Below are 12,454 nucleotides of genomic sequence, written 5' to 3'. Positions count from 1 at the left end.
CTAGAGTGAAACCCAACTCAAAAAAAAAAAAAAAAAAAAAATTGAGCAGGGCGTGGTGGTGCACACCTTTAATCCTAGCACTCTGGAGGCAGAGGCAGTAGGATCACAGTGAATTTGAGGCCACCCTGAGACTACATAGTGAATTCCAGTTCAGCTTGAGCTAAAGCGAGACCCTACCTCGAAAAACCAAAAAATAAATGTTGGCCATTTCATAAATTTACCCATCATCCTTGCACAGAGACTATACTTATATACTCCAGTTTAGTATAGGTGCTGACCAAATAAGCTTCATGAGTCTTTGAAAAGGTCTATTTATTTACACGTGTTTGTATATGAGGGACCAGGATCTCTTGCCACAGCAAATTGAATGCCAGAGGCATGTGCCAGTTTTTGCCTCTGGCTTTATGTAGGTGCTGAGAAACTGAAACCCTCCCTGGCAGGCTTTGCAAGTACCTGTAACCATTGCGTTATCTGACCAGCCACTGGAGGTGGTTAGTTTTTAAAAAATACTTTTATTGCCAGGCATGGTGTTGTTTATTTGCAAGCAGAGAAGGGCGGAATATTGGGACTCCAGGACCTCATACCACTGAAAAGAAATCCAGATGCATGTGCCACTCTGTACCTCTGCCTTACATAGGTGCTGGGGAATCAAACCCCTGCTATCAGGCTTTGCAAGGAAGTGCCTTAAACTCCTGAGCCATCTCTCCAGCCCTGTTTTGTCTTTTTTTTTTTAATTGTTTATTTACTTGAGAGAGAGAGAATTGGGGCTGGGAGACAGGATGGGCGTGCCAGGGCCTCCAGCCACTGCAAACAAACTCCAGGTGCATGCAGCCCCTGTGCATCTGGCTTACGTGGGTCCTGGAGAATCGAACTGGGGTCCTTTGGCTTTGCAGGCAAAGCCTTAACCTCTAAGCCATCTCTCCAGCCCATTGTCTTTTTTTTTTTTTAATGGCTAAATAAGTTTATGGCCTCATTCAAGTCAGGAATGCTTCCTGAAAGCTACTCCCCTAACTCTTCCACGCATTCCCCTTAATAAACACAGAGCTGACACTTGTAACTGTACTACCAAACAATTGTGAGGATACTTTAGTTTTTTAAACATTTGTATTATTTATTTATTTATTTACAAGTCAAGAGAGAGAGGGAAATAGAAGAGAGACAGGTAGAGAGAATGGGCTCACCAGGGCCTCCCGCTACTGCAAAGGAACTCCAGATGCATGCGTCACTCTGTGCATATGGATTTACCTGGGAACTGGGGGATTGAAACTAGGCTGTTAGGTTTAGCAGGCAAGTGCCTTAACCACTGAGCCATCTCAGCAGTTGCCTCACCTTTTTAAAAATTTTTTATTTATTTATTTATTTATTTGAGGGAGGGAAGGAGAGAGAGATAGGGAAGGAGAGAATGGGTGCATCAGGGCTTCCAGCTACTGCAAATGAACTCCAGATGCATGCACCCCTTTGTACATCTGGCTTATGTGGATCCTGGGGAATCGAACTGAGGTCCTTTGGCTTTGCAGACAAGTGCCTTAACCACTAAGCCATTTCTCCAGACCCCCCCCCCCCTTTTAGAGGTCGGGTCTCACACTAGTCCAGACTGACCTGGATTTCACTATGTAATCTCAGGATGGCCTTGAACTCACAGCAATCCTCCTACCTCTGCCTCCCAAGTGCTGGGATTAAAGGCATGTGCCACCATGCCTGACTTCACCTTTTTTAAAATATATTTTATTTTTATTTATTTGACAAAGAGAAAAAGGGAGAAAAGGGTGGGGTAGAGAGAGAGAGAATGAGTGCTCCAGGGCTCCAGCCATTGCAAACAAACTAGATGCGTGAGCCTCCTTGTACAATTGGCTTATGTGGGTCCTGGGGAATCAAACCTGGGTCCTTTGCCTTTGCAGACAAATGCCTTAACTGCTAAGCCATCTCTCCAGCCCGTGCTTGCCTCACCATTTTTTTCTTTTTGTTGCTGTTTTTTTTTTTTTAACAACTTCCCTGATTGTAAGTAATATCCGATGGTAATGCCCACCTTCCCCCCCACTTTTCCCTTTGAAACTCCATTCTCCATCATATCCCCTTCCCCTCTCAATCCGTCTCTCTTTTATTTTGATATCATGACCTTTTTCTCCTATTGTGATGGTATTGTGTAGGTAGTGTCAGGCACTGTGAGGTCATGGATATCCAGGCCATTTTGTGTCTGGGGCATACGTTGTAAAGAGTCCTAAACTTCCTTTGGCTCTTACATTCTTTCCATCACCTCTTCTGCAATAGACCCTGAGCCTTGGAAGGTGTGATAGAGATACTGTAATGCTGAGCACTTCTCTGTCACATCTTCACAGCACCCTGATGCTTTCTGAGCCATCCCAAGGTCACTACCATCGGAAAAGAAAAGGTTGTCTACCAAAAGTGAGAGTAGCATAAATATATGGGTATGAACATTGAAAAGTGCTTATTGGACAGTTTGATAAGCATAGTATATACATTTAGCCAGACAGCAGCAGATGTTACACCCCTAGGGCTCATGACTATCCCTGTTTTAAGTTTTCAGTATCAGGATGTATTCCCTCCCATGGAGTGGGCCTCCTGTCCAATGAGAGGGCAGTGGGTTTTCATCATGACAGATGTGCCACTATTGCACCCGTTGGCTCATTTGGCCTGGCTGGCAAAATTTAAGTCTTGCAGTGACCACTGTTGAGTATTTTCACTGGTGATTTCTCTCTCTTCCATTGAACTGCATGCAGAATGGCTTTTTCCAGCTTTCTGTCAGCTGGTCTACATGGAGGGGGTTTTCAGCTCAGCTCCAGCAGAATTTCTCAGTGGCCTTGCAGCCCAAGTAGAGTCTTCAGCATACGGTCTTACCATATATTCCTGATGGGAAACCAAGGGCCTTGGCAGTGCCCTGTAGTGTTTTGGAAGCATCAGGGACCTCCCTGGCCAACAACTCACTGGAAGATATCCCATCCCTAGCACTGAAAATTTTTTAGCAATAATCTATGGCTCCTGAGTATTCCATTGTCCAAAAAAGTAGGTTTCCATATGATTTGTTTATATCCTCTTAGATTTTGATTAGCCCTCATGCATCTGGCTTACTTGGGATTTGGAGAGAGATGGAACATGGGTCCTTAGGTTTTGCTGGCAAGCTCCTTAACCACTAAACTCTCTCTCCAGCAAGCTCACACCTTTAATCCAAGCATTTGGGAGGCAGAGGTATGAGGAGCACCATGAGTCTGAGGCTACTCTGAGACTATATAGTGAATTCCAGGTTAGCCTGGACTAGAGCAAGACCCTATCTTGAAAAAAAAATTAAAAATGAAGCGATGCCACTCTATAATTTTTTATATTGAGTGCAGAGTTTTGTAGCACAGAACTATCTGGCTTTTGATATTCTGTACCTATTCAGACCATGATTAGTTAGAAAGTTCTATTCATGCTTAGAGAATTATAATGATTTATCTGCTGTATATTTCATCATTCAGAAAAATAATTATTTGACTGGGGAGATTGCTTAGCAGCTAAAGGTGTTTGTTTGTAAAGCCTAGTGCCCCCTGTTCAATTCCCAGCGCCCATGTACAATAGTGGCACGTGTGTCATGAAACCAACCGCCCTCTAGTTGGACTGGAGGCCCACTCCATGGAAGGGAATACATCCCTGATACTGAAAACTTAAAACAGGGGTAGTCATGAGCCCTAGGGGTGTAACGTCTGCTGCTATCTGGCTAAATGTATATACTATGCTTATCAAACTGCCCAGTAAGAACTTCTCTTAATGTGCATACCCATATATTAATGCTACTCTCACTTTTGTTTTTGTTTTTTTTTTTTTTTTGTTTTTTTTGAGGTAGGGTCTCACTCTAGCCCAGGCTGACCTGGAATTCACTATGTAGTCTCAGGGTGGCCTTGAACTCACGGTGATCCTCCTACCTCTGCCTCCCAAGTGCTGGGATTAAAGGCATGCGCCACCACGCCCGGCCCTACTCTCACTTTTGGTAGAGAAACTTCTCTTTTCAGATGGCAGTGACCTTGTGATGACTCAGAAGGCATCACAGTGCTAAGAAATGACAGAGGAGTGCTCAACATTGCAATATCTCTATCACACCTTTCAAGGCTCAGGGTCTATTGTGGAAGAGGTGGAGGGAGGAAAGAATGTAAGAGTCAAAGGAAGGGTAGGACTCCTTACAACATGCTCCCCCCCCTCCCAGACACAAAATGGCCTGGATATCCATGATCTCACAGTACCCAACACTACCTACACAGGAACATCATGAGAGGAGGAAAAGATCATGACATCAAAATAAAAGACAGACGGATTGGGATGGCCATCAGGATTTTTAAACAAGGACCTTAACCTCTGAGCCGTATCTCTAGCCCTGTTTTATTTTTTTTTCCCTTGAGACATATCTTATGTAGCTCAAGGTGGCCTCAAACTCACTATGTAGCAGCAGATAACCTTGAACTCATGATCTGTCTGCCTCTACCACCCAGATGCTAGAGTTACAGGTGCATGCCACCATGCCTGGCCACTTTTGTTCAGTTTAGATAGAAATCACAAGTAGGTACTGGAGAGATTTCCCAGTGGTTAAGGCACTTGCCTGCAAAACTCAATGACCTAATCGACCCCGGTTTGATTCTCCAGGTCCCACATAAAGCCAGATGCACAAAGTGGTGCATGTATCTGGAGTTCATTTGCAGTAGCTGGAGGCCCTGGAGTGCCTATTCTTTCTTGCTTTCTCCCTCTCCCTCTCTCTGTCTCTGCTTCCAAATAAGTAAATTAAAAATGTATTTATCCGGGCATGGTGGTGCACGCCTTTAATCCCAGCACTTGGGAGGCAGAGGTAGGGTTATCGTGAGTTCGAGGCCACCCTGAGACTCCATAGTGAATTCCAGGTCAGCCTGGGCTACAGTGAGACCCTACCTCAAAAAGCAAAATATATATTTAAAAAAGAAATCACAGGGGCTGGAGAGATCTTAGCGGTTAAGGCGCTTGCCTGTGAAGCCTAAGGACCCCAGTTCGAGGCTCGATTTCCCCAGGACCCATGTTAGCCAGATGCACAAGGGGCACATGCGTCTGGAGTTCCTTTGCAGTGGCTGGAGGCCCTGGTGCACCCATTCTCTCTCTCTCTCTCTCAAATAAATAAATAAAGATGAAAAGTATGTTAAAAAAATAAAATAAAATCACAAGTAGGAGAAGTGCAGCTACTCGGTGCTAACAGCTATCAGCATTATCTAATATTAGTATTAGCAGCTTTCCGTGCTGCTTTTCCAGTAGCCACAATTAACAGCTCATCCTACAGTCTTCCTACAGCTGGAAGCAGCTCTTTCTGCATCTTTTCTAATAGTCTATCCTAGGAGTGTGTCCTGCAAGTACTGGAAACTGGCTGCTAGCTATTCTATTTTCAGGGCTAACAGCGCTTAAGGTTATTTGCTGTTTAGTGTTGACCAGTTTGGCCTGCTCTGCTTGAGGTAGAAATCATAAATAAGCAAAATAAAACCATCCAAGATTCATATTGCAGTAAACTGAGCAAACTCTCCCTGGATTGACTTGATAAGGATTTAGGGAATGCTGCATTCATTCATTCACTTAAAAAAAAAATTACTTGAGAGAGAGAGGGTGTGTGTGGGAACATGGGTGCACCAGGGTCTTCTGAACTGCAAATGAACTTTAGATGTATGAGCCACTTTGTGCATCTGGCTTTACATGGGTATGGGAATTTGAACCCAGGCTGTGAGGCTTTACAAACAAATGCCTTTAACTGTTGAGCCATCTCTCCAGCCCACACAGCTGTGCCTGTCAATGTGGCAACCTGGCCAGACCAAGCCAAAGAAGCACTTCAGTGTGGTGTGGCACCTGAGTGGCTGAGTGTGTGGAAGGAATGAAAAGCCAGGTCACTGGCATTAGCTCTTGCTGGTCCAGACAGAATTGGCTGTCGAAGATGGAAAGAAGAAGGAGAAGGAGAAGGAGAAGGAGAAGGAGAAGGAGAAGAAGAAAGAAGAAAGAAGAAAGAAGAAGAAGAAGGGCTAGGGTGTTGGCTCAGTGCTTAAAGGTGCTCACTTGCAAAGTCTGGCAGCCTAGGTTTGATTCCCTAGTACCCATGTCAAGCCAAATGTACAAAGTAATGTATAGGTCTGGAGTTCATTTACAGTGGCAATAAGCCCTGCCATGTCCATACTCACTCACTCTTGAAAATAATAAAAATAATGGCTAGGTGTGGTGGTGCACGCCTTTAATCCTAGAACTCGGGAGGATGAGGTAGGAGGATCTCTGAGTTTGAGGCTGACCTGAGACTACAGTGAATTCCTGGTTAGCCTGGGCTAACATGAGACCCTACCTCAAAACCACCACCCCCCAAATATTATAAAATATAAGTACCTGTTGAGAATATTTGGGCCCCTCTGCTCTGCCTCATGTTCTTAAACATACAATATAGTAGAGGAAATACCCCCAAGCCTGGTTAACTTGTCTCATCACAGAAATACAAATAAATGTCGTAGGAACTGGAGGAGGGAAAAACTGTACTGATTTAGTGGAAAAGGTGATGCTTTAGCTGGACGGCAAATGCCAATAAGGGAAACTATCCAGAGGGTTCATTACTCTGCTACAAGCAGGGACAGAAACCAAGGAAAAAACAAACAAACAAACAGGCTATCCATGTCTCACCATAGGGGAGGAGGAAGAGAGTTTTGAAAAGTTTGGGTTGGCCCTAAGCAATTTTGAGGCAGGAAGAAGGGAAGATTATTGCTTTCCCAAAGGGTGGGCAGTTGAGTAACTGAGTAGCTCAGTCATGTGCATGAATGTCTATGTGTGGTGTGCATGTGTGTGAGTGTTCATGTGTGTGTAGGTGCAGCTGTGTATGAAGTTTGATATTGGCTATATCCCTTCATCTCTTTCCACCTTATTTATTGAAACAAGTTCTCTGACTTGAGCCCAGAACTCACTGATTGCTAGTCTAGCTAGCCTTAGGGAATCCTCTACTTATGTTTCCAGAAAACTGGGGTTATAGGTAGGCTGCCATGCCCACCTAGCATTTATGTGTGTGTTGGGGTTCTGAACTCAGGTCCTCAAACTAGTACATGCTTTAGTGACTGAGCCATTTCAAGAAGTCAGAGCAGCCGGGCATGGTGGCAAACGCCTTTAATCCCAGCACTTGGGAGGCTGAGATAGGAGGATCGCCATGAGTTCGAGGACACCCTAAGACTACATAGTGAATTCCAGGTCAGCCTGGGCTAGAGTGAGTCCCTACCTTGAAAAACAAAAACAACAACAAAATAAATAAATATATAAATAAATAAATAAAATAGAGAGATGGAGAGGAGTTTCAAAGGGGAAAGTGGGGGGAGGGAGGGAATTACCATCGGATATTGGTTACAATTATGAAAGTTGTCAATTAAAAAAACAAAAAAAGAAATTCCAGCACTTTGGAGGCAGAGATAGGGGGATTGCTGTGAATTCAAAGCCACCCTGAGCTAGAGTGAGACCCTACCTTGAAAAAAAAAAAGCAAGGTTTTATTGTTCCAAAGCCATTATAGCTGGTTTTACTGGTGTGTTACTATGTTACTAGAGACACTAATTTCTTTTTTTTTTTCTTTCTTTTTTTTTGTTTTTTTCAAGGTAGGGTCTCACTCTGGCTCAGGCTGACCTGGAGAGACACTAATTTCTTAACTAGATCTTTTATACACCTAGAACTCTGACCCAGAACCTGCAGCAGCTTGCCTAAGAAACTAACCCTTATCTACAGTAACTGGTTCACGAAGCCAGCTTGCTGTAAGACAGACGTGTAGCAAACCAGGCCCAGTCACTAGAGACAACTGAGAAAGCTAATACGTAACTTCTATGGCCAATGTCCAGGGTTTGATGACTAATTGACAGCTCCATTAATTTTTAGGGCAAGTTCCAGATGAAAATGCCATCTTCCTTTTTTTACTTTAAAAAATTATTTATTTATTTAGTTTATTTATTTAGTGCATCTGCCTTACATGGGTACTGGCAAATTGAATCTGGGTCCTTAGGCTTCTCAGACAAACACCTTAACCACTAACCCATGTCTCCAGACACCCCCACCCTTTTATTTGGTTGTTGTTATTATTATTATTTTTTTTTTTTTTTGCAGCAACATATCAGGTAGACCAACTTTTTTTTCGAAGTGGGGTCTTGCTCTGGCCCTGGCTGACCTGGAATTCACTTTGTAGTCTCAGGGTGCCCTTGAACTCATGGCGATCCTCCTACCTCTGTTTCCCAACTGCTGGGATTAAAGGTGCCTGCCACCATGCCATGCCAGGCTGGTCTTTTTATTTTTTTAATTTTTATTAGCATTTTCCATGATTATAAAAAAATATCCCATGGTAATTCCCTCCCTCCCCTCGACACTTTCCCCATTGAAATTCCATTCTCCATCATATTACCTCCACATCACAATCATTGTACTTACATATATACAATATCAACGAATTCAGTACCCTCCTTCCTTCCTTTCTCTTCCCTTTATGTCTCCTTTTTAACTTACTGGGCTCTGCTACTAAGTATTTTCATTCTCACGCAGAAGCCCAATCATCTGTAACTAGGATCCACATATGAGAGAGAACATGTGGCACTTGGCTTTCTGGGCCTGGGTTACCTCACTTAGTATAATCCTTTCCAGGTCCATCCATTTTTCTGCAAATTTTATAACTTCATTTTTCTTTACCGCTGAGTAGAACTCCATTGTATAAATGTGCCACATCTTCATTATCCACTCATCAGTTGAGGGACATCTAGGCTGGTTCCATTTCCCAGCTATTATAAATTGAGCAGCAATAAACATGGTTGAGCATGTACTTCTAAGGAAATGAGATGAGTCCTTTGGATATATGCCTAGGAGTGCTATAGCTGGGTCATATGGTAGATCAATCTTTAGCTATTTTAGGAACCTCCACAGTGATTTCCACAATGGCTGGACCAGATTGCATTCCCACCAGCAGTGTAGAAGGGTTCCTCTTTTTCCACATCCCCGCCAACATTTATGATCATTTGTTTTCATGATGGTGGCCAATCTGACAGGAGTGAGATGGAATCTCAATGTAGTTTTAATCTGCATTTCCCTGATGACTAGTGACGTAGAACATTTTTTTAGATGCTTATATGCCATTTGTATTTCTTCCTTTGAGAACTCTCTATTTAGCTCCATAGCCCATTTTTTGATTGGCTTATTTGATTCCTTATTATTTAACTTTTTGAATTCTTTGTATATCCTAGATATTAATCCTCTATCAGATATATAGCTGGTGAAGATTTTTCCCCATTCTGTCGGTTGCCTCTTTGCTTTTTTCACTGTGTCCTTTGCAGTGCAAAATCTTTGTAATTTCATGAGGTCCCAGTGATTAATCTGTGGTTTTATTGCCTGAGCAATTGGGGTTGTATTCAGAAAGTCTTTGCCAAGACCAATATGTTGGAGGGTTTCCCCTACTTTTACCTCTAGCAGTTTCAGAGTTTCAGGTCTGATGTTAAGGTCTTTTTAATTTTATTTTTATTATTTTTTTCTTTTCACAATTTTTATTAACATTTTACACGATGATAAAAAATATCCCATGGTAATACCCTCCCTCCCCCGCCCTGGTCTTTTTTTTTTTTTTTAAAGGTAAGGTCTCACTCTAGCTCAGGCTGACTTGGAATTCACTCTGCAGTCCCAGGCTGGGCCTCAAACTCACAGGGATCCTTCTACTTCTGCCTCCTGATCAGTGGGATTAAAGGCGTGAACCTCAAACTCTCTACATAGCTGAAGCTGGCCTTAAACTGATCTTTCTGCCACCACATTCCAAGTGCTGGGATTATAGGAATTTGTCCCTAAACCCAGCAATATGGGCATTGCTTAAAAAATATTTTTACTGGTCTGGAGAGATGGCTAAGTGGTTAAGGCACTTGCCTGAGAAGCCTAAGGACCCAGGTTTGATTCTTTAGGTCCCACATAAGCCAGATAAACATGGTAGTGCATGCATCTGGAGTTTGTTTGTAGTGGCTAGAGGCCCTGGCACACCTAATCTCTCTCTCTCTGTAATAAATTAAAACAAATCTTAATTTTTTAAATTTATTTTTGAGGCAGAGAGAACAGAGAAAGAATGAGAGAGGGGCTGCAGAGATGGCTCAGCTGTTAAACTGCTTGCCTGCAAACCTAACAACCCAAGTTCCATTCCCCAGCACCCATGTAAGGCCAGATGCACAAAGTGGCACATACATCTGGAGTTTGTTTGCTGGGAATGGAGACCCTGGAGCGCCCATTCTCTGTGGCTGTCTCTCTTCTCTCTCTCTCTCTCTCTCTCTCTGCTTGCAAATAAATAAGTACATGTTAAAAAAAAATTAGGGCTGAAGAGATGATTTAGCAGTTAAGGCTCTTGCCTGCGAAGCCTAAGGATCCAGGTACAATTCCCCAGTACTTATGTAAGACAGATGCACATGGTACCTCATGTGTTTGGAGTTCGTTTGCAGTGGCTAGAGGCTCTAGCATGCCCATTCTCTCTCTAGTAATAAATAAAAAATGTTAGCTGGGCGTCGTGGCGCATGCCTTTAATCCTAGCACTTGGGAGGTGGAGGTACAGGTAGGAGGATTGCCATGAGTTTTTGGCCACCCTGAGACTACAGAATGAATTCCAGGTCAGCGTGGGCTAGAATTAAGAACCTACTTTGAAAAACAAAAACAAGAAATTAAAACAAAAACAATAGAAAGTGTGAGTGAGTCTGGGCTTCTTTTGAAGTGTTTTCCCCTATCACTTTCTCACTCTACTTGCCTTTGCACTTAGTGATGGTGGCCAACTCCCTCATGACAGCAAGCTCTGGACAAAGCTCTGTTTTTTTTTTTAATTTTTAAAATATTTATTTATTGGTTTTTTGAAGTAGGGTCTTCCTAGCCCAGGCTGCCCTGGAATTCACTCTGTAGTCTCAGGGTGGCTTTGAACTCACAGAGATCCTTCCTCTGCCTCCTGAGTGCTGAGTTTAAAGGTGTGCGCCACCACACCCGGCTACATTCATTTTGAGACAGAATAAGAAAGAAGAGGGGGGGGAGAGAGAGAGAGAGAGAGAGAGAGAGAGAGAGGGAGGAGAGGGAGGGAGGGGAGGGAGGGAGGGAGGGGGGGAGAAAGGGAGGGAGGGAGGGACGGAGGGAGGGAGGGAGGGAAGGAGAGAATGGGCGTGCCAGGGCCTGTAGCCAATGTAAACAAACTAAAGATGCACGCGCCACCTTGAGCATCTGTTTCTCCACCCCTATTGCTTTTTTTTTTTTTTTTTTTTTTGCCAGGTTGGGTTTCACTGCAGCTCAGACTGACCTGGAATTCACTATGTAGTCTCAGGCTTGCTTTGAACTCTCGGTGATCCTTCTACCTCTGCCTCTTAAATGCTGGGCCACCAAACCCGGTTTTTTAAAATTATTTTTATTTTTTATTTTATTTATTTGAGAGTGACAGACAGAGAAAGAGGCAGATAGAGAGAATGGGTGCGCCAGGGTCTCCAGCCGCTGCAAACGAACTCCAGACGCGTGCGCCCCCTTGTGCATCTGGCTAACGTGGGTCCTGGGGAATCCAGCCTTGAACCACGGTCCTTAGGCTTCGCAAGCAAGCGCTTAACGGTTAAGCCATCTCTCCAGCCCCCCCCTTTTTTTTTTTTTTGGTTTTTCGAGGTAGGGTCTCACTCTGGTCCAGGCTGACTTGGAATTAACTCTGTAGTCTCAGGGTGGCCTTGAACTCACGGCGATCCTCCTACCTCTGCCTCCCGAGTGCTGGGATTAAAGGCGTGCGCCACCACGCCCGGCACTCCCCTTTTTTTTTTAATGTGGTTTCATAAAGCCTAGACTGGCCTCCAACTCACCATATAGCCGAGGATGACACCGCCATGTCCAGCTCAGCCAGAACAGAAAGTGTAAGAAAAGGGCTTCTCTGTGGCCCAGAGAATAGAGGCAAGAATAGGAAGTGGCAGCGCGCCCAGACCCTGGGGCCAGACACCACTCCCCCACCCCCCCAGCTCCTGTTCCTTAGCCTGGCCCCACCCACTCCCCGATAGCCCCGCCCATCCAGGTCCCAGGCCCGCCTCCCCGACCGCTATGCAGGCTGGGAAGTCAGCCTCCCTAAAGATGGCGGCACAATTGAAAAGGTGTAGGAGTTTACCCCACCGCCCGTGCTCCCATGGCGCTGAGAGTTTGGGGCGAGCTAGATGTCGCTTCCCTGAGGGAGGGGCAGACAGGAAGGGGCGGACAGGCGAGCTCCCAAGACCCAGGGAAGGCGGGGAGAAGGTGTGGGGCTTCTCTGGGCGGCGTATTTGCGCCCTACAGAAGCAGAGATCTTGGTGGGTCGGACCCGGAAGTGCGCGTGCGCGGCGGCGATGGGCGGGGCTTGCTCGGGGGGCGGGGCGTCGCGAGGCGGGCCGGTTCCCGCGGGCCCGGAAGTGCTGCTGCGGGGCGCGGCCTGGGCGGAGACTGCGGGCGGGAGGGTGGTGCCTGGGAGCT

The sequence above is a fragment of the Jaculus jaculus genome, chromosome 16, assembly GCF_020740685.1.
Source record: "Jaculus jaculus isolate mJacJac1 chromosome 16, mJacJac1.mat.Y.cur, whole genome shotgun sequence".
Taxonomy (NCBI): domain Eukaryota; kingdom Metazoa; phylum Chordata; class Mammalia; order Rodentia; family Dipodidae; genus Jaculus; species Jaculus jaculus.
The sequence above is the reverse complement of the archived record's forward strand: the minus strand, read 5'-3'. Positions refer to the sequence as shown.